At 27.8% G+C, this 25,893-nt stretch overlaps 1 protein-coding gene across 1 annotated transcript in view; it reads left to right on the top strand.

Moving 5' to 3' along the window:
• The window catches only part of LOC111029878, a gene marked incomplete at its 3' end in the record, with an annotated part of 51,217 nt that overhangs the window by 11,140 nt on the left and 14,184 nt on the right, over nt 1-25,893 (top strand). The gene's annotated exons all lie outside the window — the stretch shown is intronic.

Genomic DNA, 25,893 nt, shown 5'->3' with positions numbered 1-25,893 from the left:
TTAAAATTAAGGCAATTATTACACACAAATCATATTTTTCTAGAAGATTTTGATTCACTTTTTTAGATATATTTAACCGCTAATCAGAAATATTAGTGGAAAACAATAATTATTGTATGACGAACTGCAAAATGCACTTACAAATAACTTAAAGAAAATAAAAACATATCATACACAAATTTAATATAGGAAAATTAATATACACAATTTAAACTAATGGAGGCACTAATTTTCAGTTACACTCACAATAGAATACGAAAAATAGATACCTAAGCTGTTGGTACATATTTTGTTATTTGAACTGTATTACCATGTAATTTGGGTTAAAATAAATAAAAAAACAAACGTTTTAATATAATATTTTAATACTCGACTAGCTTATTATATAAATACTAAAAGTTTTTCGTAAATTGTCTTACACTGAAAATATTGCCGAGATATTCAAAGCATTTTTTCAATGCTACTTACAAATCCACTAAGTTTTTACCCAACTACTTTTTTTAAGCAAGTAACATTGGTTTGATATCTTGGCAATCTGAGAAAGTTAAATAGAATGAACAGTAAAGTAATAAGATGCAACAATTAAATATGTGCTCCGTCTGACGAATTCAATTACTCTGTCATGTCTAATTCGGAAACCATACAATATTATAGCGAAGCACCAGAACATTGCTATAGATCGTACTCGGACACGTGTGGCATTTTGTTCAAAAATCAAGTCCGTCCCCAAGTCATTCAACGGTGGTTGACATATTATTTTATTATACGTCCTATATTATGTGTCTCCGCGTTCGAAGAGTGTAGAAATCATACAAACACACAAGTGATATTTTAGGCGTAGGCAAGATTCGATTCTTTCATCCTTAAAATGTGATAATTTCTTCCTCAATTATTGCCCAAGCGAAAGCAACTACACCCTAAACCCGATCACAGTATTATGCAATATCGCATAAACGAGGAACAAATGAAAAAAAAGACTTGTTTGCGATTCGACCTACGGCCAGAGAGCGTTATATGCACCGGCAAATGAACACATTTTTATTTTCCATACATTCCGTAGATAATAATGTAGGTAGATACCTACCAACTATACTCAGCTATTGACGTTTGGTTTACGTTTCATTTTTGTTCACTGAATATTTTTTACTACTATTTGATGGTACAGGTACGTATACCTAGGTTGAATGGAGGAACACTCCTGCAAACGCATTATTTCGTCGCTGGGGCTGTAACGGTATATATAATGTTATTATAAATCATAAAGATTTACGTAGAGTACAATAAATTCACTGGAAAACATCATACGCGTGGATAAAAATCTTAAGATTCCGAGAAATCAATATTTTTAGATTAAGTAAAAGGTCCATAATGGATGGTTCCCTAGAACCCTCGCAATAAGTTTACAAAACATTTTTATTCAATTTGTTTCCGACAAACTAAATAATGCGATAAAAAAAGGTACAGAAAATCGGACGTCCTTCGCATGTCGAGTCGGTGGTCGTGTTTGGTGAGTAAAAGAGGTGGGGGGTGGTGTGTATATTATATTAAATTCGATAGCGACTATTACCGCATTCATTAGGCTATTTGGAAGTGAAATTTGGTCGTAAGTAAATAAAGTAAATTTTATTAATATGGCGATAAACACGTAATATTTTTACATAAATTGAATTTTTAAAAACACGTGAACACTTTTTTTTTTTGGGGGGGGGGGGGGAGAATTAAAAATAATATTTAAAGTCACAGTCGGTTGTATTTCCCCAGAAATGTTCGGGGGTTGTCGTTAGTTTCACTTAACGCTTAAATAAACTCGTGCACAGGTCCTCTGTCCAAAGTATAATATTCAGACTTATAAAACTATTCTCGATCGAAAAGTACTAAGCAACACGATTACACGAACTTTCTGAGCACTCGCGACAAATTTAAATCGTTATATTTCCCGAGTTACGTTTGAAAAACGTGAAAGCAAATTTAATTTTAGCAACTATGTTTGTATTACAAATATTATATAATGTACGTATTATAGATGCCTAATGACGCATATTTTAATACTCACGACCACACAGGTAGGTACAGCAACATGTTTCAATCGGGTCTATTATTGTCACACTGACACGCGTCATACATGTATTGACGTCAAATACACATCCAACACCGAAACAATAGTTTTGGAAAAAAATTGAAATGATAATATCGAATGTTGGCCGAGAGCCCTAAAATATTGTTTATCGAGCAGTTCATTATATTATATTCACACAAATACGAATTGATCTACTGGTCATGTACAAAATATTTATGTTTTTCCGGGCAAAAGTAAAAATTAACAGAATGAAATTTTCCTAGTAATATTGTGATAAATGAAAATATGGAAAACGAGAATTTTGATGCAATTCAAAAATGAATAACTAAATAGGTACTTGAAATTCAAACAAACATTTTTAATTAGCAATTATGGTATGTTTTCAACGATATTGTGACTGCTTTTGAGCTATTTATAGACATTTTTGATTTTTGATTTTTGATTTTTATGTTAGTTCATTTTCTATAAAAGTTGATTAAAATTGTTCACTCTGTCAAAAGATTTGACAAATTAAATATAAAGTTTTAATAATTTTCTATCATTTTTTCCTGTTTAAACTGACAACATATAACTACCAATTTAAAAATATTAAAGGAACACCTGTAATGTTTTCTCCAGCATTTAAAGTTGAAATGATGACAGTATTCATCAAAATCACTAAAATGTAATAATTATTTTGTTATAAAACATTTTTAAAATGTTCAATTTTTGAAGCTGTTGAAAATTGAATACTATAGGTTCCTCATCATTAATTTATTTTGAAACTTATTGGCGAAATTTTTTTATAGACATTTATAGTTCAAATTTGGATGAAATCAGGTTATTTAATGAAGAATAAAGATTTTAGTTATTTTGTTGTACTTCTAAAATATTATTCGCGGGAACTTGAAACTTTTACGTATATTTATATATTTTACTATACGGAATGACATTTAAAAAAATATTTTTATTAATTGTAAGCCCATTTATACTACGTATAACTACGCCTACCGTAAATCAACGCATTGGAACCACGGTTACCTACTTTTCTCTTTTTTTTGGTTTTTAATTGAAAAATTGTAGAATGAAATCAAACGGTGCAAAATATAATATAGAAAAATAGCAGTCTATTTCTACCCAATATATTATTATTGGTACTAGTATTGTATGAGACTATTGTACGTTTGAACGACTAGCATACCTACACAATTCGTCGTTTCTTTAATATTTTACTGAAAAGTCACTCGGTCAATATTATTATTTGAGTTGTTCGTACAGAATCATATTATTTTCTAGGATTTTAAGGATCTACAAAATAACAGTTTGAATGGTATACATTTTACTATAATATTTCCTCCCTTCAAATTTCACCGGAAAAATTAAATTGATTATGTCGAATGAAATCCATGTGTGGTAAAAAAAAAATTCTTCAGAAGTATAACTAACACGTATACCCCTGACAAACGTGGGTTTTTTTTCGAATCAAGGGCAAAAAGTAATTTATAAGCGTCATTATCCCGACCACGCCCGTTAGGAATTTTTCTAAAAATGTCTGAATTGAAATTTCAAGTATGTAATTATCGTAATTCTCGACATGAACTCCTACGACTAATTACACAATTATTCGCATAAGTACATGGTTTTCTCGGTATGGCTAAAAAAAATAATCACACGTGGGTGGAGCTGAAATAGCTTTATATTAGCCCTTGGCCGCTTCCCGTATAGGTGAAATTTGTGTATTTAACATTTTCTTCATGCCTTAATAATTTAGCATGTACCATTGTACCTCTACCGATTATTTTGTTATACACCTATATGCACTTTTACGATCGTTTTCAATATTTTTCAAACGCCCCTACGGCTTGGAAAATCAATTTTAAAATCTGTTTAGGTTACCTACTGCCGCAATAACTATAAAATGTATTTTTAATACCAGGCCAATACTTCATATTTTAAGAGTACGCTTCACCCACAATTTTCGATACATATAACATGCATATTAGACTTCAACTCAATGAGTTAGTGGGGGCCCGTACGAAAGAGTAGGGGAGGGGGGAGGAGGTTACAAACCCTCTCCAGGTCATAACTGCAGTCTGATATTGTTATTATCGAATTCTAATCATATAATTTAATTATTAAATTAAAATATAATACTGATGCATCAGGTACCTAATGGAAATGTTTTAGGTACCACCATACATTATTGTATTATTATATGCAACTCTGTTAATAGAATAATAATGGTATATAATGCACATTTTGATGTGTTCGAAATCTATGATGGTAGGACTCGGTGAGTGATTTCGGTTTTCAGCAACGTCGAGGGCCATTTAAACTGCAAAACGCCATTTAATGTAATGAAACATTTGATGACCCCAAAGGACCACGAAAAACTACCGTTCATTAATCGCAATTATCTTTTGGTTAAAACTTGCCGCCAGTCGCCAGGATCAACACTGCTGCTGCTGCTGCCTGCCTGCTGTATTTGTCGACAATTACTGTTCATTCGGCAATATAGAATTAATGCGTATTTTTCCTTAATTTCTCGTTGAAACTGTTCGTGCATTAATCTAATCGTGCACAGGGTCAACTAATCCTCCATCATAAATCGCATATTCTGTATACGTTAAACTACAGATATTCTTTATAACGCATATAGGTACAAGCTGATAAATGAAAATTTGGAATTGCTTCTTCTTATATTTGTTTATCAATGGCTCGTCAGTTTAGACGGTTTCATATTTCACATAATAATATTTAATATGGGCATAAGCGCATCGTATTATATTCTAACATAAGGAATATGTTGTTTTTAGACTTCTTTTCTTCACGTATTATTAGCTCAAAAAATATATCTTTTTTTTACAATAAGTTACGGCGATCTTCAATCTAATAATAATAAAAAAAGTAATAGTAGTCATTAAGTCAGATTTGGACAGACACGTAACTATGTGATGATAAAAAAAAAAGAAAATGTATAATAAATAAACATAAATGTATATTATTGTAAATAATATCGTTAATTATCATGAAAGTACTTATTTCATAATGTCGATAAACTTTTGCATTGATTTTGTCAGTAACTTAAATAAATTAGTAAATTAAACCATAGAAGTGTAATGACGGTAAAATTAAAGAAATTTGTAGCGAGTAGTCATTCATTTTATTTTTCAACGATTTATTTACGGACTAAACTTTTTATGAAACATCAATTTAGTAATATGAAGAATCGGGGAGTTAGTTCTAAGAATTCTTTGACCCAATTTTTGTACATATCTGTACATTTACTGGATACTTTCAATTAAAAAATATACAGGTAACAATATTGTGCTACCTCGAAGATATAAATTTACCTATAAACTAAAGTAATTTACTAATAATACCTATAATATAAATTATATATATATATATATGTAGGTACATAAAATAAAACTGCACTTTTAGTTTTTAAATACTCGACTTCTACCGAGTTAAATTAATAAAAAAAATGGATAAATGGTTGTGTAAACAAAACATAGTTATAAATACGACGTAGGTTTAAAACGAAAACTTTGAATACAAATTATACTATAAACAAAATGGTGTTAGGTATAAAGTGAAAGTTAGTTGAAACACAAACAAGGAGTAATGAAAAGCGCACTCCCCGAGTAAGTCGTTGGTTTCTATATGTAATTTATGAGTTTAAAGTAAAATATAGCAAATAAATGCCTAATCAAATTGATTATTAAGTTATTTGACTTAACATTCAACAAACAAATCATAAATAAAATAAATTTTTAATTTAATAAGCATATAAAATACATTAGGTATGTTTAAAATATTAAGAGATTTAATTATGTTTACGTCAAACAAAACGGTGTACACAGTAATGCGTTTAGAAGTTTACAGGTTCAAAATACATTTAAACAGTAATATAATAAGTAATTGTATAAATAATAGCACCTTAAATATGTATGTTAAATAGTATGTTAACAGTATATTCAACTAAAAAATTTTAACAGTACCTAAAACTTTATTGAAAATATACTATTTTCTATGAACTCGAGTTGATGTGAATAGAAATAATCAAAGAGAATGTTTTATATGGATACAATGGTAAAAGAAGTGAACCAAAATTCTTAGAAACAGATAAACAAAGCTTCATTAATTGTAAATTATAGCCCTATTACAAAAATTTAGGATAATATTTTTAAAAAAAACATCAAATAAATAATCAAATAAATTTTAAAAAAAAAGGTGTACTCGATTTTGAGTTCCTGTGCTAATAGCTTAAGCTTCTCCCATGACTAGGTCTATAATGGTCGTCGACCATTGGTAGTCAGTCGCATAATTATATAGATGGTATATATTTTATATTATATTGATTCCTAATTTTTGTTTTTAAATAGTCGATTGGTTGATAGATAGTTAAATTATCGGAAATTTTTGAGCAATGCAAGCACAGAAAAGTAGAAGGTATGAACACGATTCACAGAGCTTTTACTAGTCGATGTCTCTAATGCATTTGTGTACATAAATATTATATCAGAAACAAGGTTAGATAGATATTATGTCATTATGATTTTAGAGTGAAAACAGTTATTTTAGCAATTCATTATTTGCAATATTCTATTCAAGATCACATTACATTAGACTTTGTTCTATTATCAAATGAGCCAGTATTGTACATTTAAAAAAATGATAAGCTCTACTGAAATGACATACATACACCTCGTGTACAAGAGATTGATAAAATTAGTATAGGAAAGTAAAATATATTATTTGTGAGATCGCTAAAAAACAATGTATTCTTAATTTTTTCGTCCTTGATTTAACCTTAAAATCACTTGGAAATATATTTGAGACTGAGCCGTTATCTATCAACATGTAGTTAAGTTTTCCACGCGAGAGTACATTATTGTATAATTTACCTTGATGTGGCATCCATTTGAGTATTAACATCTTAAGAAAAAAGGTTAAAAAAATAGTTAATATTAGTTTTGGGAATGTATCTAAGAATAATTTATTCGATGGTTATTAGATAAATCAAATAAAGTAAGAAAACGAAGTGCTTTAACTATTGTTATAATGAAAACAACTGGAGGAACAACTGTGCGCCAACCATATCCAAAATACTTCAATCATGTGATAAAATAATTCAATAAATTGAAGTTAGTAGGTTAGTTGGCTTATTTAAATTGGACTGTGGTGTAACTATTTACGTAGATATATAGCTAATATAATGTATATAACTAATGTAATAAATGCAGTTTTCTTTAAATTGCTTTAAAGTTTACTATTTTAAGTTCTTAACTATGTCCAAATTCACATTTCTGTATTATTGAGATTATGAAATGTTCAAAACCTTCTTCTCGCAATCAGCTATTTACTTAGAACCTTAAATATATGTCAAACATTTTAATTAATAAATAATTACAATTCTCAATTATTAATCAATTAGTTTGATAATTTTGAATTATGCTTAAGCTGGTTTAATACAATATAATGTGTGCGTATTTACAAATTAAAAGGGTTCACATAATAAGTATTTAAAGTCTTATTATATTATTATTGTTGGTTAAAATAACAAAGCCAAAAATGTTGAGTTATGAACAATAAAACAAAATGTTAATATTATATACTATAAGTCGTAAGATAAAGTTGATGCATAATATTTTGTCTTATATACGTATAGTTATTAGATTGCGAGCAGACCGACAAAGTTTTGCTGTTACAGCAATGTGAGCTTTTATTGTTTTTATTTTTATTTTCTGAAACGTTTTATTCGTATGCAATAAAATAGCTCATGCAGCATTTCTCTAGATTAGGAATTTAACGTAGACAGAATTTCCCAATTGTTTTTAAGAACGTTGCGGCCAAAAACATTACAGAAACGTCACAACCCAGTGCAAAGGTTTTTAGCAAAATCTTAACAACAACGGACGAGGAAAACCATTTCTGTAAAATACAGTTTTCGATTATGTTAATCGTTTTACTTATCCATTGGCATTCAAATGTAAATATTGGGTGTGGCCTGCAGTGGACCGTTTTGTATCAAACTATATTTTATCGTTGCATTTCGGGACAACTGATGTTTGATATTATTATTACGATGATGATCAGTCGGTATACTTGAACGCTACAGTGTTTCAATAACAATAATAATACAAACATATTATGTCATATTTTGTTTTGCTAAAATGATAATATTATTAACTAATTGAGGTTCCATACAACAGAGTAACTAGAATATTATATTATATTATCACTTATTTTATAGAATCAATGAAAACTCGTAAGGTTTTTATTACTACAATTCCAAAGAAGTTAATGTATTTTTTTTAATCATCTTAAGTTACCTGCCTTTTTGATTTCGGGCTACGTAATTTATTGCCAGTCCGTTTTCTCTTTTAAAATAAATTAATTTGTAGAATTGTACGAAAAAATGTGAAATATTTAAACTAAGCTCATAAAAACCATATTTCATTTATATTTTAAATTAAATACATTTTTTTTTTTTTTTTGAAAATAGAAAGATAAATTGTTTAATTCTTTTGTAATTTATTCTTTATCTTTCGGCAGATGAAAATCCGGCTTTTGATTTTGTATTATTTACTCTCTCCGAAAGTGTTTATATGAATTATTTAAAGTGTTCCTATAGCAACCCAAGAAAAGTTATTGTAAGGGATAAGATATATCGTACAAATTCTAATGAGGTTAATGTAAATTCACGTTAATTACATATTATTTAATATTACCAAAATCCATCTCGAGAATTGTAAAAATTACTTTTTTGATGGTGTCCGGCGAATCGAGCATAATCCAAAGCTGAAGTGAGTTGGTTGAGAAAGTTATAACACTTTCTCAACCAACTTATTTGCGAATACTGCTATATGCAAAAAAAAAATTGACTTAAGTACAATAATATCCATGGTTATTATATTAGGGTGGAAAATTAGATTAAAACGTTAATAATGTATTTTTACATTTGCATAAAAAACGGATATGGTAGAGAGATCAAAACGTATCGGTCACTAGTAAGGCTTCACAAATCTTGTAATTGTATTATAATTATAATTGGTACAACGTCACGTTCGAAAATAATGAGTTGGTCAGTTTAGTACTAATAGTGTATTGTTCATATAGCTTTAAAATTTAGTTTACTTAAAAAAAAAATTAGTTAATCATCATAAAATAAACTAAACAATTGTCAAACGTAGAAATAATATTTTATTAAAAATGTCTAACATAAAGATTTATCCCTATTGTGAGTCTTGAATTTCCGGTACCTATTGGTAATACAATTTTTATATTTTATTATAAAAGCAAAATCAAAAATTCTATACTTTGTCCAAGTATTTTTATCATTTTTTAGGAGATAATTTCACGTCTGTGTATTGTTAAATAAAATTATTCATCAATGTGTCAAGTGCCTATGATTAATATTTTTTACTAAATACTTTTAATTATCCAAATAAAACCATAAAATCGATTTAAAAAAACGGATTGCTGTAATTGCACCTCTTGTACAATAGACCACAACTTTCATAAGAGACAAAATTATGATTAACAAAATTGTACAATATGTTGGCAGGTATTTTGTTTGATATATACATAACAAACTTCAAATTCAATTCATTACATTTATAATGCTATAATAGTTTGAACAATAGGCAGTTTGTAATATTAAGAACAATATATACATTTAATAATATTTTGTTTAGTTTATGATTCGGTTATTTAGCGGAACTTTACAGTAAAATATTGTAATTATTTAGAGATTTTCAATTGTCTTCAACAAGGATAAACGGACGCTATCCCCCTTGCCCACGGAAATTTAAATAATCAGGTATTTGAGTACCGCCCCTCACCCCACCACTTATATCCAGATTGAAGCGATAATCATTCAAAGTACTTACTTATCAGAAATGTATTTTTATATTTTTCGTTGCTTACCCGTCGTGGGTTTTCATTGCGAATTGGAGAATATTTTATATTTGCGGAGCGTAAGGGTGGTGGCGCTGAGTAACGGGGTTACGAGTGCCAACCACTCTAAGTACTTACTTACACGAGATGCATTTTTGTTTTGCTGCTCGTTGCTCACATTTTTCTTCCGGAGGAGAATGTCCCAGATTCCTTTAGAGCATGGGTGTCCGCGTGACGTTTTTAATGATGATAATTTTTTCTGAAGTAATTCCAACAACATTTTAGTTCATTATTTTGTTATTAATTATAATAATTATTATTTTTATTATTTTTACCATAATGACTAAAAAAAAAAACAACTTGCGCAATAATATACGGCTGTGATATTAACCGATTAAGTCAGTTGACCTACAGAGTAAGCACATTCCTGTTTTGCAGTTACATCATCCGTAGGTAGTATATCTGAGCTGAAATTGAATCTCAAATAACCGTATTACTAATTTGACTTTGCCAAAAGCATGTGCCTTCAGTCCGACGCTATTCGTATTTTTATTCTTTTTATCCTTTATCAAATCGATCTGTGCAATGTGTATATGCATCAGGTATATTTTTTGTCCTTTCTGCACTTCCGAACGCCTTTCAAATTTACTTCAGTACATGTAATATTAGTTTGTTGTTCGTATAATGTAACATAATATAATATAAATATTATTAAACATAATAACAAACAATAATCTCATTTTTTCTGAACATCTAACCTTTGATATCGAATAATTGAATTTAAATTCCAAAATATTGTTATAGGTAATGTTTTTGTTTTTATTTATTTTATAGCAGTATAATATGTATGTATAGTGTATACTGCCTCCATTTTGATTTCTCAACATGGTAATCACACCATTGTTGACAACAAAAAATAAAAATGTACTGTTTAATATTCCAGGGTAATCACACAGTCTGACCATATTTGTATCGCTCAAAAATATTATTCACTAGGTCTAAAAAGATTTGGTATTTTTAAAATCGTTTTTTTACTATACACATTATGTATAAATTGAAATAGTTTTTTTTATCTCCCTTTATTGTGTCTCAATATAACTTGAAAAATGATTTCAGATTTTTTTTAAAAATGAGGTTGAGATAATCAAAATATTGTTGTACAACATGTTCTGTACAGTTTATATCTCTGTATGAGTACTAATTGTTTAAATGGTCGAAAACAGTGTAATTTTACTATAAACCTAGGTAGATAATACATTTTGATTTTTAGCGAAATATTGTGCATCAAATATGGTGTGGTGGTTACTGGTTACCGCAAGAAGATACATAATATGAAAATGAAAAATCCTACGCAGATTCATACTATGATTTAAAATAAAAATAATTTGAACTAAATAATTTTATTGGATTAATTTTTATTAATCCGCATTATGTTTGTTTATCTTGTGAACACAAAACTACATAATACGCCATAATACAGCATGAGGTATATGTATATATTTTTATATAATCCAAATGAAATGAATTCTCCTCTCGAACATAATAAATAGTTGTACCTAATGTTGTTCGATGATAAAATATTTTACCAACTATCTTGTAACACATTTTATACCTATTTTTTTCTTGATTTTTATACATCGATTTATCTACAATATAATATCCTCTGTACAATTAGTTTATAATATGAGGTTAATAATAAATTCAAAATACATAATTTTATTTTATTTTCAATTTTATTTTTAACTGTTAAATTGATGTTTTATTGTTGTAAAATTATTATTGAAACAGTATTTTTGTTTTCAACCGCAAATATTTTAGCTACAACTTAATGTATACTGTATATGGTGTTTCATTCAACAACGGGTTGGATTGTTTTATTGAGGGGGGTAAAAATTATAAAAAATTGATTGTAATAAAAATGAAGATAACTTATTTGTTACATAATATAACTTATATTTATCAGCTAGGTACTTTCAATAGGGTTTATTTTATAAGAAAAATTACAAAATAGTATTATAGTAGATATTTTTTTAAATCATGAGTTAATAAGCAAAATATTCTTGGTAGCTAGAAAATAACTTGGGTAACAAAATGTTGAAAATCTTGTTTTTTCTAAAAACTCATATTATCTACTTACTAGATATTATTAGTCTAGAGCTTTGGATTTTATGCACTTTATAACAATGTTAAATATGTGAATAAATTTGGTTTGAAAACTTTGTAAAATATACCTAATTATGCTACAAAAATATTAAATATGCTACGTATACAGGCTAACGTGCGTTATTTCTTAACTAAACATGCAAAATTATAAATTTTTAAAATGAAAATATTTTTTATGTAGTATTATTAAATACAATTAATATTACATAATCAAATACGAATGCAGGATTTACAAATATTAACTAAAAAATAATACAAATTGTTAAAAAGAAATTAGCTTCTCATTTCGTAAATTTGAAATTAAAATATGTTGTCGTAAAAAAAAAAAATATTTGAATTTTTTTCTTTAGGTACTCTTTAAAATACACATAATGTACTTACATACACAATAGTATGCACTTGAAAAAGAAGTTACTATACTCCAAGTATAAAACAGGATACGACTATAAACTTTTGGAAATAAAATTACGGGATCATGTGTATGAATGTATGATACTATTTGTGTCAAATCAGATTCAATTAGTGATAGATGTGCCTGATAATAAATTCATAAATATAGATAAATGTTTAATTATTTATAAATAAATATAAACATATATTTTTTTTAAATATAATTTTATTGATGATATGTCTAACCTAAAATTATATTTCTATAATGGCAATCGACATTAACTTAAACCGGTATTTAATATTACAAGACTTATTCTGAACTAGGCAATGATTTAATATATGTATATTTGATTAGTTATTCACTTAATAAACCATTTACTTTTGTGACTGTTATAAGTATTTAATACATATTTATATTGTATTACATTTAAAAATCGGAAGTCCAGCACATAAACAACTATACAACATATACTACTGTTGAAATTTAATGTTTTTTTGAGTGACGTTATCATTAAAAATTGATTGAATAAAAATCAGTTAATGATTTTTTTATAAGGTTACTGTTCAAAAAAAAAAAATTTTCAACTTCAATGCGTTATAAACAAATCCAATGACCGTACATGATAGTACGACGGATTCACTTCAGTTATTCCTAGAATAATATAATGTTTAAAATACCAGTGTGTGTCTACTTGGCTAACTGCAGTGCACACAAAAAATCAATGCCGTCATAATTATACATGAGTATTATGCATTGATTGTATTATTATATTTGTTTAAATATCGATAGATTTGTATATGGTTAATCCTTAATAATTACATTTTCTAACTAGTCCAAGCCGTGACTCTTAATATTGCGTTATTGGACTAGAAATTCAAAAATAACCATAAGTAGGTACCTTGCAAAATTATTTTTATCATAATACTTATTCAGTACCCAATGGTCAATATAATGTAAAAATACAAGTATAATATTTATACATTTAATGTATTGGGTTTACTGCATTAATGAAACAAATAAACAATACTAGTGTGCGCCGCAATGATCTGTTAAAAATAAGTATTCATTTTCATGTAAAATTGTGACAATAAAATATTTAAATGCTAACATGTGAATAAAAAAATAAATAATCTTGTTGAACTAAAAAATACATTAACTTCTCCTTATAAAATATATTAAAGAATTTCAGATATTTTTTTGATACCAATACCACTCTCTGTAAATCAATTGCTTCATCACTATCGACAGCATTATTTATTAATAAACCACTAAATTGTTCGTCGGTCATTGTCAATCTGGGTATGTTTTTAGGAGTTTAAGAAAGAAAAAGAAACATTTATTTTTAGCAGTCGATACCAGTTGAGACATATAAGACGACGTGTAGAAATAATTTACAGAATTCCTGGAAAACTAAATAATTTCTGAAAGAAATTATGTTATTGTATAGAGTAAATTGACACCGTCTCTACGGTATTTATTTTTACATTTTTGGTAATAGCAGGTCTAAGGTTGTATGAAATATTTAATCATGGACAAAAAAGTTCAGTTTCTATGGCCAAATATAATACATCTTAACATTCAAAGTTTAATTATTAGTTATTATTAAAAAAAAAAAAAAATAGAGACTTCTAAATTTAACTTATACGGAGATTTGAGGATATATACATAAATGTATTAAATTCCCATGTTTAAAAAAAAAATATCTGATAACTGCAATTGAGTTAGTTTAACCAATATTCGAGCCCATGCGATTCATCCAAACAGACAGCCTATAGAGGTAGTCTCCTGAATAATGGCCGTCTTACTAATTCGAGGTAAACGCTGCCTGAATACTGAAATAGTAAAAAAAAAAAATAATAATAAAACCAACAGAATATTACGAAGTAATTTTATTTCGTTTTCACGAAAATGTTCCTGTCCGAGAGAATGGTTGGGTTAAATGCCTTGTAAATCCGTCACCCTAGCAAGCAGAGGGAACATGTTTTTTCGCACAAGAAGTGCTAAGAAGTTTCGTGTTTCGTCATTATTGAAATGAAATCTGTAGGTATTTTAAAGAAGCCATCTTTGAAATTACCCATTAGTTATTTTGAGCGCAGGGGAAAACTACCAACTAAACTGTTCAACAAATGTTGAAGAAAGATAGCAATCACTGTTTTGAAGAATTTGGAATGTAACTTGTCATCGTGCCTGACTTGAACCGAAATTCGATTTGGAAGGTTTTTTTTTAACGTGATGGCTATCATAGTTTTGAAATATGGTACCGATATATTATATTGTATTTTTTTAACAACACACAACTATCCTGCGTCAAAGTGATCAAAACGAGACAAATTTCAGAGCCCTGTTTCTTTATTTTGATCAGGTTTTTTACACAATAGGAATACAGTCTAACAATAACAATGCATTTTTTCATGGACGATAAAATCATATTTAATGTGAAGTTAATCTTAAATTTATGGATGCGAGCAATATCCAGGTAGATAAATATTAATTGTTCAAATGAATATAATAGTTATATTTTTAAGTATAAAATATTTGGCAAACTGTCAAAATTATTAAAAACATATACCTAGTGATGACCTACTTATTTTCGGCTTTATACTGCAGAGGGTTTGTCTGGCTCAGGCTGCTAGATCGCAAATATTGCCATAAGCCTTCGCACTAATTCACATCGCTATTCGTTATTATACTCAATAAGCCTAATGTTATCAACAGATGTCAATTTTTTGTTCAAAAATTAAAATAAAAAACGAGTTTACGATTTTTGACAGCGTATCTCCCAATTCCTGCTATGATTATAAGAAATATTAACTTAAGTTATTATAATATTTTAATTATTTATCATTATGCAGTTTGATATACTATTAGGTATTATAAAATACAGTAAATGCATTATTTTTTTGATACTTTACTATTTTAATTAGTTTATTTGGATTCCTCATTAATTAAAACACGATAGCTTATAAATTCTATAAGCATGTTTTTGATTAAAAATATTGTATATATATATATTAAACACAGTAATATAGTATACATACCTAGTTGCTAACTTGTAATGTATATGATATGTAGATGTATTATAATAAGCATTAAAAAAAACTCTTTCGTAGGTAATCCAAATTCAAATAAAGAAAAAATAGATGTTTAGTACTAACTACAAAATTATTATTCCAAAGTAATTTTATTAAATAAACTAAACATTGTAGTACCTTTAACTATCGGAAATTTAACATAGTTTAAGAAACTATGCTATATTTTGATAATTTTTAATGATTTAATAATTTCAAAAAATATTTTACAACCATAATAATGCAAGAATTATTCTAGAGCAAATTAATATCTAAAGTTGTGCTACCAATCCAGTGATTTTATAATCAATAAATAAGACTAATTTTAATTTAAAATATTGTAAATACAATTAATTGTAAATTGTGTTCCCAAATATTAAATTAATTTTACAGCAATATTAATTATTAACCGATATTTTATTTCATTTAATGTGTAAAAATTAATTTTATGCTATCTGAATAATACACTTTTATACCACTGTATAATATAAAATCACATCTCTAAAGTAACGTATGCCAACGCAATAAATTGTTTTTAACTGACGTGCGAGAAATATATTTCGTACTAAAGAATAATTTTTAATTTAGTGTAAAATAAATTATAAACCACATAAGTAATCATAGATTAAATTGACTATATAGATACCTTTTAGATAAGAAAATAGAATAAGAATAATTTACAATCGAATAGAATAATTAATAACTTTCAAATAGTTGGTGTTAAAAATTTTATGTGGTTTTCAATGACATTTAAAAATTTTAATTTGTTTGATTCATAATACAAGCTATCCTGCAAGTTCTCTCACATCAGTACTGATGTTGGATAACAACATTTTATTAAAAAAAATGGTTTTACGTGTGAAAGGATCGTCAAAGCTATAGTTTTAGGTAAGAAATCAAATTTCAAAAGAAATCGTTGAATGGGTAATGGCAAAAGAAAAATTTGATTTACGTTATACGAATATTCGTTTACTTTACATATTTTTACTTGAATACCTTTTTTGTATTAGTAATATTAAAAAGTTGAAATTACATTTACTAGTTAAATTTGAAAGTTCTTTGCTTGATATTGATAATTTGGTTTATTTGGGTTTTGAACTATTATAATTGCTTAAGTGTTGATTCTACCTTAAATGAAGTGATTTTTAACAAATAACAGTTTATGGACATGGGTGTGCTTTTAAAGTTGTATAATATTGGCACCCAATTAGGTAGGCGTAGGAATAACTCGAAATCAAAGACTTAAGAGAAAATATACTCTATATTGCAAATATTTGTAGATAATTGTTTTGAAAATGTTGATGTAGGTAGCCACCTAACTCGAAATTTGAATAAATTTTAAGACTAGTATTTATTATACTTGGACCATTTTTACACATTAGGCACGCTGTTAGATTAATACTGATGACTAAAATGTTAAAATAATCAAAGGACCCATATTTTATAATTCCATTGAAAAGTTTATCCTTAGGACTCAAAGTTAAATAAGTGAAAATAACCCAAAAACTGCTCTTATGAATCAGGTGCATAGCAGATAAATTATCCACTGAATAATTTACAGTTGAAAAGAGAGGTTTTCATTTGAAGAACAGAAATTTGTTTATAAACAGGAGTGTAGGACACATATTTTAAAATATGCTATTTTAGGATCTTTAAACGTTTCAAAAATCAGATTGTAAATAACTGCATTATTGAAGACAAAATGGATTAAGCATGCATGGTGAATATGATTTAATATGGTGAATTTAAAAGTAGAACTATTGAGTACAACTCTACATTAATAAAAAAATACTTCTTATTCCTCACATAAGTATGATAATATTAAAACAACATTAAAGTTATAATTAATAAATTATTAATTGCATAAAAATAGTTTATTTATTTAATTTGTTTAATATAATTCACAAGAACAGAAAAATCATAATTTCTGACTATTTTCTTTATTTTAGTCAGAATTTAGTATTGCCATTTGTCAAGGGTGTAGGCATTCTGAATAGATACTAGTTTACTCAAAAACAGTGGAGAATCTGATTAAAACGATTTTGATAAAAATATTGTAATATTTATTTATTTTGAAAGATTTTAAAATTTATTGAAAATAGGATGTTCAACATTTGACAAAACTTTAATATTAACAGTGTAAATTAACTGTATTTGTTTAAATTTCTGTGAAATAGTTTGAAATTACAGTATGAATTAGTACAGGTACTCAACATTCCTACACCAGAATATTTTCCCGATATGCCTATGTGAGAAAAAATGTTTGATATGAATACAATTTTATTGTTTCTTAAATATTTATTCAACACGAAATAATTCTTTTTTTTTTTTATTTAAGAAAAAGCCTCGAAGCGTGGCCATTGGCTTGTTTTTTACATGATAATATGTTCTTTAAATAATTTAAATAATTTTTTTATATAATGCTATAAGCCTTTAAATTGGGTGTATTATGTATGGTTTGTATATACGCTATTACATAGATATTATATATTATGTTATGTTGGGGTGTATATTCGAAAGCAATCACAAATTATTTTTAAAAGTTCAGAAGGAATTTATCATATAGTAACATTTTATTATAATTTATTATATTAAACATTGTGAAACAATGGCAAAACGATTTATAATATATTTTCAGTTTAATATATCATATTAATATTGTTTTCACTGAGAAATATAAAATGTATATATTTTTTGACCAATTCAAAAAAAAAACTAAAACTAAACGGTACATGTTACGGGTAAAAGATAAGAATTAGTTGAATTTTCAAAGGTATAATATATAAACTCACAATTCGTGTCCAATTTAAATTCAATAAGAGTTGTATAATACGCGGGCCGCGTACAACTTTTGGTTAGATATATCATATATAATCCTTCAACCGTAAAAAGTGTTATAGCAAAGTACAGACACACTATAATTAAAGAACTTCCTCGGTTCGTTCAGGATTTAAAATGTTAATTAGCACAGCTAGTGTAAACAGTTGAAACGAAACAATGTCATAACGATTCTGTAGGTTTCAAAATACCACGAAATATGTGCACCTTGTTCTAAGAAATACGAGTATATAAGTCACGTTTAACACTTAATATATTTCCGTGTCCGTTTTTTTTATCTCTGTTTCATAGAATTAACAATAATTTTAATTCTATTTTTAAAATGTTTCCAACGGAAAGCATTGGAAAAAGATTAGACTCGGATGACCTAGGAATCTTCATGTGCGTGTATTCATAAATATTTGAAGTCAACGTTTTGGCATGTCTTCTATCGGCAAGTGGAGAACACCCATGACCATGGCCAACGGGTATTTGGGAACAGTGCCAAACTGAACAACTACGTAAAGAAATATTTTAATTAATTTTTTTAGATTTTGCGTTTGATGTGATAACCATCAGGTAAGTATTCTAAAATCGAAAATTGAAAACACATAAAGAATTTTAAATTATAAAACAGATACCAAAGTCAAAACAATTTCATTTAAAAATAACATTAAGTAATCAACTATTGTTGTTACATTTTATATTTACCAAGTTTCCATTGACAGTTTTTTTCAAAATTGTATTGCTCTAAATCAGTGGTTTCCAAACTTTTTTTTATCGTGGCACATTATTATTAGTTTTTATAAGTCACGGCACACTTTGGATAAATATTATATACTTATCGAATAATAGGTATATAATGATGTCGGGTATTATTATTGTTATTATGGTCGTTTTATATATATATCACAGAACTAGAACTGAACCATTATGCAGACAACATCAAGAACACGTTTCACACTAAAATTTATAATATATCTTTTTTTTTGTAATTTTAAAGTTAATTTTTGTATTAATTATTTTTATTTGTATTATATATTTTAATATTTTGAAAAAAATCATTTTATGTTTTTTTTATAAAAAAAAGTTCAAGTAGTCGCGGCACACCTTTCAAATTTCACGGCACACCCTTTGGGAAACACTGTTCTAAATCAATAATTTTTATTTCCCAAATAATTGAAATATTCCCAATGACCAAACTTTTTTTTGGATTTGGAACTTTTTATTTTTGAAGTTCTTCTATATTTAAACCCTTCTCCCCCAAAATATTAAAAAGTTAAGTGTAAGTATGACACTGATATTTATTAACTACGGGGGTAAAATTATTATTATACGCCCGTGAACTATTAATAGCACCCATTTCACAGAATTAAATTAAACCTATCCATCAATTATGTTGAGACTTGGTGTGAACTTTGCAGCGCTTTTGGGTAGTTGCTCATAAATTTTTTAAGGAAGTCCGAAAAATTGTAAAAACACTCCAATAATGTCCATCAAAATTGTTAGCACGATTTTTGAACGGATTCAAATGAACTCTGTTACATGTGTGTGGTGTGCGCTAAGTTCATGGACGTTGAAATCATTTCATAGATTTCGCTTCCATTAGTGTTAACGAGTAAGTTTTTCGATTTATTATAGCTCTAAATCCAGTATTATCATTGTTCACTCTAGTATATTCCACAAATCTAGTGCGTTTACAATTTTTGTTAAAAAAAAAAAAACTTAATTCTTACCGAACACATCTTGGTAGGTGCATCTACTGTATAATATATAGTTATTATTATTATTTGGTGCACTTATAATCAAAATATTGATTGAATCAAACGAAGATATCAAGACTGTCAGTCCATTAACAATATTATGGTATTATAATATACTCTATGGAGGAGTAGTCGTGCATTAGTGTACACGATAACAATAATAATAATAATAATAATAATAATGGTGTTAAACCATAATATACTTGAGATTAATATATTTAAAGAGCATACAATCCGTGACTATACCTACACTTAAGCGTAATGAATTCAAAACAATATTATAATTGGTATTTGCTTAGTACTACCGTGTAAATAGACGTATACAAATCGGATACTAGTATCTAACGATAACGCTTTACACATATTTCTGTGCTCGAATTTCAGTATTGACGGGAAAATAACTCAAAATACACCACTGCAATGGGCATTCTAGTCCAGGGGCGATCGGTATAGAATCTTATCATAACAGCCGATCCACTGGGTGGTGGGTATCTATCTAAAAATGAAAAAAAACGTATTGATAAAAATTGAATAATTGCAGGACATTGATTGTATGCGTGTCAACCACATTGCGTTGATGAGATAAGTGAGAAATGTGATTGGTAAATTTGAACTTATAATATTTAACAAAAAATAGACTGTTAAATATTATTAAAAGTAAAATACAGTGGTTACTGACTGGTTGATCCCTTGAAATTTGAAATTTGAATTGCAGCTTATACTAGTTGTAAAAGTTTGAATAATACCTATATGCGGCTGTTCTAGTCAAAGTCTACAAAAGAAATACACGCACTTTATAAGTGTCTTTAGGAGCTATAAGTGAAAAGAATGAATTTAAACATAAAATATTATTTTTTATTTCTCGTAGACGTCTTGATAAATGCAATAGGTCCAAAAAAACATATACCTATGTCCTTTCATCTTTCAGTAATTTAATAACAGATATAATACTGCTTGAGTTGCTAAAAAATAGAGCAAATTATATTATTTTTATGAAAAAACCAATTTCATGTACAATCGACACTTTTATACAATGTCTGATTTCAATAAGTAATATTTTAGTATAGTACGTATAGGTAATAATTGTATAAAATGTCACTTCTATTGTGATGACAACTATATTGTAATTTCACATAAAATCAAACATGACTTATAAAGATTTACAATAAAATGTCATGGATGCTGAAATATTGCTATATATGCTAAATATTGATCATTTTTTTGAATTTTTTTGTTTGGACTTAATTTTATTCATACAACTCATTAGCTAACTAGGTATTGGTTATTTAGTTTATAATAAGTAATAACCCAATGAAATGAAGACAATATTATATTATCAGGTAAAAATATGTTATATTATATTATAATTATTTCGATGACTATTAGTTGATACAATTTTCACGGAGGGTATTGCCTTTTGGCTGTTGGGTTACTTACTGACTATTGTGTTATCACATAGATTGGTACCACAAACAATTGTGTTTCACGTTTTACGTTTTGAAGTAAATAAAAAAAACTATCCCAATACATCTCCAACTAACTCACGTAAAATAATATAGTAAAATATATATTCCACTTTAATTGCGGTGGTTACATTACCAAAATTAGAGTATCAATAATAAAAATCTTTTGTACGGAACTTTAATATTTTGTAATTTCTAAAATATAATAAAAAATTATGAGGAATCTCGGTATTACGTTTTCAAGTTTTTGTTTTGAGTGAAGATTTTTTTTTTAATTAATCTATATCACTCTTTAGGAAATGCTATTATTATAGGCGTTTGGTGGAAATTTCGAGTATCTACAGTCAGTCGTTTTTCAACAACAGAAAATCGTTGGACGAGAAATCGCTGATTTACGAGGAAAATATCGACGCGTTTGTTTTTTGTTTTTTTTTACTCAGTGATGTAGAAATCGACGACGACCGATCAGAATACATGTAACAGGAGCCTATGCTGTGATTGTGGTTTCTGCCGCTCATCGTAACCACGACTATTACCGCCGCCGCCTCCGAAACCGAAAAATAGAAACGACTAGTGAGTGAGACCCTGGTACATGGTCCACACGAATTTGTGGCGACACTAAAAGTAGTAAAAGTAGCTTCTCTGCGTAGATAGATTTATAAATATGTGGCTTGATGAGGCGCGGTCGTACGCTCTGTCTGCGGAAACGCTCTGGGTGTACCGTTCGGTGTTACTAGCTCCTGGATGGGTGACCACTCGGGATATTTTTAGCAACATAATATCCTTATTCCTTGCTACACATAAGTAAACAAGTGTTACAACCATACCGACATACTTACCTACTAAAAATATATAAAAAAAACTCTCTACCGTACCACGCCACACCCTAAGCAATAATGGTTGGCAGTAGATATGAAAACATTATGCATACTTTAATTTTATCCAATATAACACAATATTTAGTGGTTATTTATGGTTCTTTTATAGTTTAATATTTATTTGCCTAACTACATATGTAGGCAGGTAAAAATCAAATTTAACTTATTTTGATTTTTACAGTTTGATAAGAAAAAAACGTGGAATCCGCTCTCTAGTAAGTTTAGAAGTGGAGCACTGTAATGGACGGTGTTAAATTTGAATTCGATGACAAAAAAAGCATGAAAAACGATTCTGAGCGGAGTTGGTTTGTCAGTCAATCTATATTTTAATAATATTTTTAAATCACGACAAAATAACTTAAATCGTTATTTTTTGTTTAAATATCTAATTTTGTCCCGATTTGAACTTAAAATAGTAATAAAAAAACGGTATTAATGCATTTTTAATTTCTTTAAGTGTTTAGAATAAAAAAAATAGTGCTCATTTATCTTTAATATTTTTAACTGTTATTATGATAACTTATGATTAACCTTTTATCGAATTTCTAAGTTTTTTGACCAAAAGAAATTTTTATTGGCATTCGTAGAAAAATACTAAAAAAAATTAGAATTGAAAATGTCTAAATCATAAAATATTTTGAAAATTGTGTATCGTACCTGTATAAATTAATGATAGCATATATATTATATATTTTGTATCAAGTTGGTATTACTCGTTGTATTCTCTGTAAAAAATAATAAAATCTTTCTATGATAGTTCGTTAATTTACTGCTGAAAATCCTATGTCAAAAAAATTTAAGCTTCAAGCGTTCAAAAATAAATTAGTTTGACTTTTCGGAAAACTTTTTTTGTTCATTTAAGGCAGTGCAACGTATATATAGTGATCTTTTTTATTTGAGAATAAAAAAATTGGTAATTTTTTTTCTATATGATATTTATGATAGTTATGATAGTTATTGTTTTAAGTATACATTTATAATACATTCATTATTTTAACAATTTAATAACAGATCATATTTAGTGAAAAAAGAAGAGAGGTTTTAACTATATATTACGTCTGTGCAAGACGGATGGTTATTATACCAACTGGGCTCTTCAGCATGCGTATTTGTTTTATTAACTATTTATGAAATGAAAACGAAAACGACAAGAATTATTATCATCTATATTATACTTATATTCTAAATTATGTAGTATTTAGGTAGTGCGTTTTATGATATTAAAAAAGCTTATGATTTTTATAAAGACGATTTAAATGCAATTGCATATAAAGTCATATTAAAATGCGAATTTGAGTTATGGAAAATTAAATGAGATACATATACAAATAAAAAAACACCGGTTGCAATAGTCTGTTACCCTGGAGATATATTTCTTAATGTCACATATAATTATTAAAAATGTACTACATTTTACCTATGACAATAGCTTCAACTGAAAGAAACATTTCTCGTCCGAAGTGTATCAAAATATATTTGAGAAGTGAAAATCGATTATTTAACGGTTTGGCACTTCTGAACTTCTTATATTCATATAGGTGCATTGAAACAAATATTGATTAATTTGTCTTTAGAAAAGAGAGCCGTTTAGCCATTAAGATTCGATTTGATAAATTATAATCATCATATTTACCTTTCCTAATTTAAATCTTAGTTTTATTGTGCAAAGCCATTTAATCGGTTTTAACTAATAATACCTACCTATTTTGATTATTACTGTATTTTCAAAAATAAATTTAAGAATAAGCATAAATAGTAAATGTCTACGGTTTTCAATCTAACGCGTGTATACCTAAGCATCATCCGGAGAGTCCCCGGGGGAGTCACTTGTCTCCACTTCTGTTTTAGCTATTTGTCAACAATGTTGTCGTATTTTGCACCATTGTCGCATACTCTTATTCGTTGTGTTTTGGTGATGTCATGAAATTCTATACGAGTGTAAATAATTTAAATGATTGTCAAAAACTCCATTATGAATTGATTATAGTTTTGTTGAGTGGATATTTCAATATTTCAGTTTGGCTACTGATGACGCTTCTAAGCGTATAGTTATGACGTTCAATCGAATCCAACCACCAATAAATACGTATCACCTGGTGGGTTCTGGATTTCCGAGCGCATATGATTAAGTCATTGATCTTTGTCTTAAGCTCGGCAGTTCTTCGGAACCCAACCCTCATATTGATATTAAATGCTGTACAGCTATAAAAGTTTGGGTTTCTCGTTGGAATAATTAAAGAATTCACCCCAAAGAACTCGGTTAAGACATTGTATTGTGAACTAGTGTTACCAAAAAATAAATTTCTAGTCTGTGGCAAGATAAAATGTGTCCACAGGCTACTATGGCTTAATGCATTTAGTGACCCCCGGTAAATTATAAATAAACCACGAACGAACATTTAATGTTTATACTTTTAAAATTATCTAACCTGACTCTATGAAAGTGAATAGACAGCTTCATATTTTATTATTTAATAAAATAACAAATGAATAAACAGAATGGAAAGTTTTTTAAAATTTTTTTTCGTTTCGCAGTCAATTCAAATTATTTTTCATTGTGGTTGAATTTAAATTTCAAATGCGTTATTCGCAATAATATATTAAATTCTTATGATTTATGATTTTAATTTGGTAATGTATATTGGGGGGATGCATCATAATTTTTACTACGTACCTACATAATATATATGTACACGAAATATAACTGTCGCCACTTGCTGCACACTAGCATTGATCAAGTATATAGGTCAAACAACGTTATACGAAATCATTAATCACAAGTAGATAATGCTTGAATTGGTTAAAAAGTCTGTTTCTAAAAACCCAAATATTAAAAAACAACAGACCTATAATTTAAAATGTGTCAAAAATATATTGTTATTACTAATTATTTAATAACTCATGTAACATTTAGGTACCAGCTCTGTTCAGCAAACTCATAGAATTAAACTGTAAATGAATTTTATATTAATTATATTAATCCATAGATGAATTTCAGAATATTTCATCTAACAGACATTTATTTGGTTTCCATTTCTACGTTATTAACCGTTAAAATGGCTGTTTAAAGTCATACAATTGAAAACGCCGTAATCCGCAAACAAAAATACATGCAATTCCATCGCAGAAACGATTTAAAAAATATTACGGCAAATAATTTTTTAGCATTCTGCCAATTTCACAATGATGACTATTACAGTATTTATTTAAAGTATTATCAATTTTTTTTCGGAGCTTAAACCATTTATACAAATTGAAAGGCTGAAGATCGATCCGCCGTTTGGGGCTTCACCCCGTTTCGGATGGGCGAGGAAGAGATGACATTTAAATAATATGAATACCGGAATTGGTGAAGAGGGTGCGTGCGGTGTGCTTTCGCTAAAGCAACA

This window comes from Myzus persicae, unplaced genomic scaffold (genome assembly GCF_001856785.1).
Source record: "Myzus persicae strain clone G006 unplaced genomic scaffold, MPER_G0061.0, whole genome shotgun sequence".
Taxonomy (NCBI): Eukaryota; Metazoa; Arthropoda; class Insecta; order Hemiptera; family Aphididae; genus Myzus; species Myzus persicae.
Note: the sequence above shows the minus strand (reverse complement) of the source record. Positions and strands in the feature narration are given on the sequence as shown.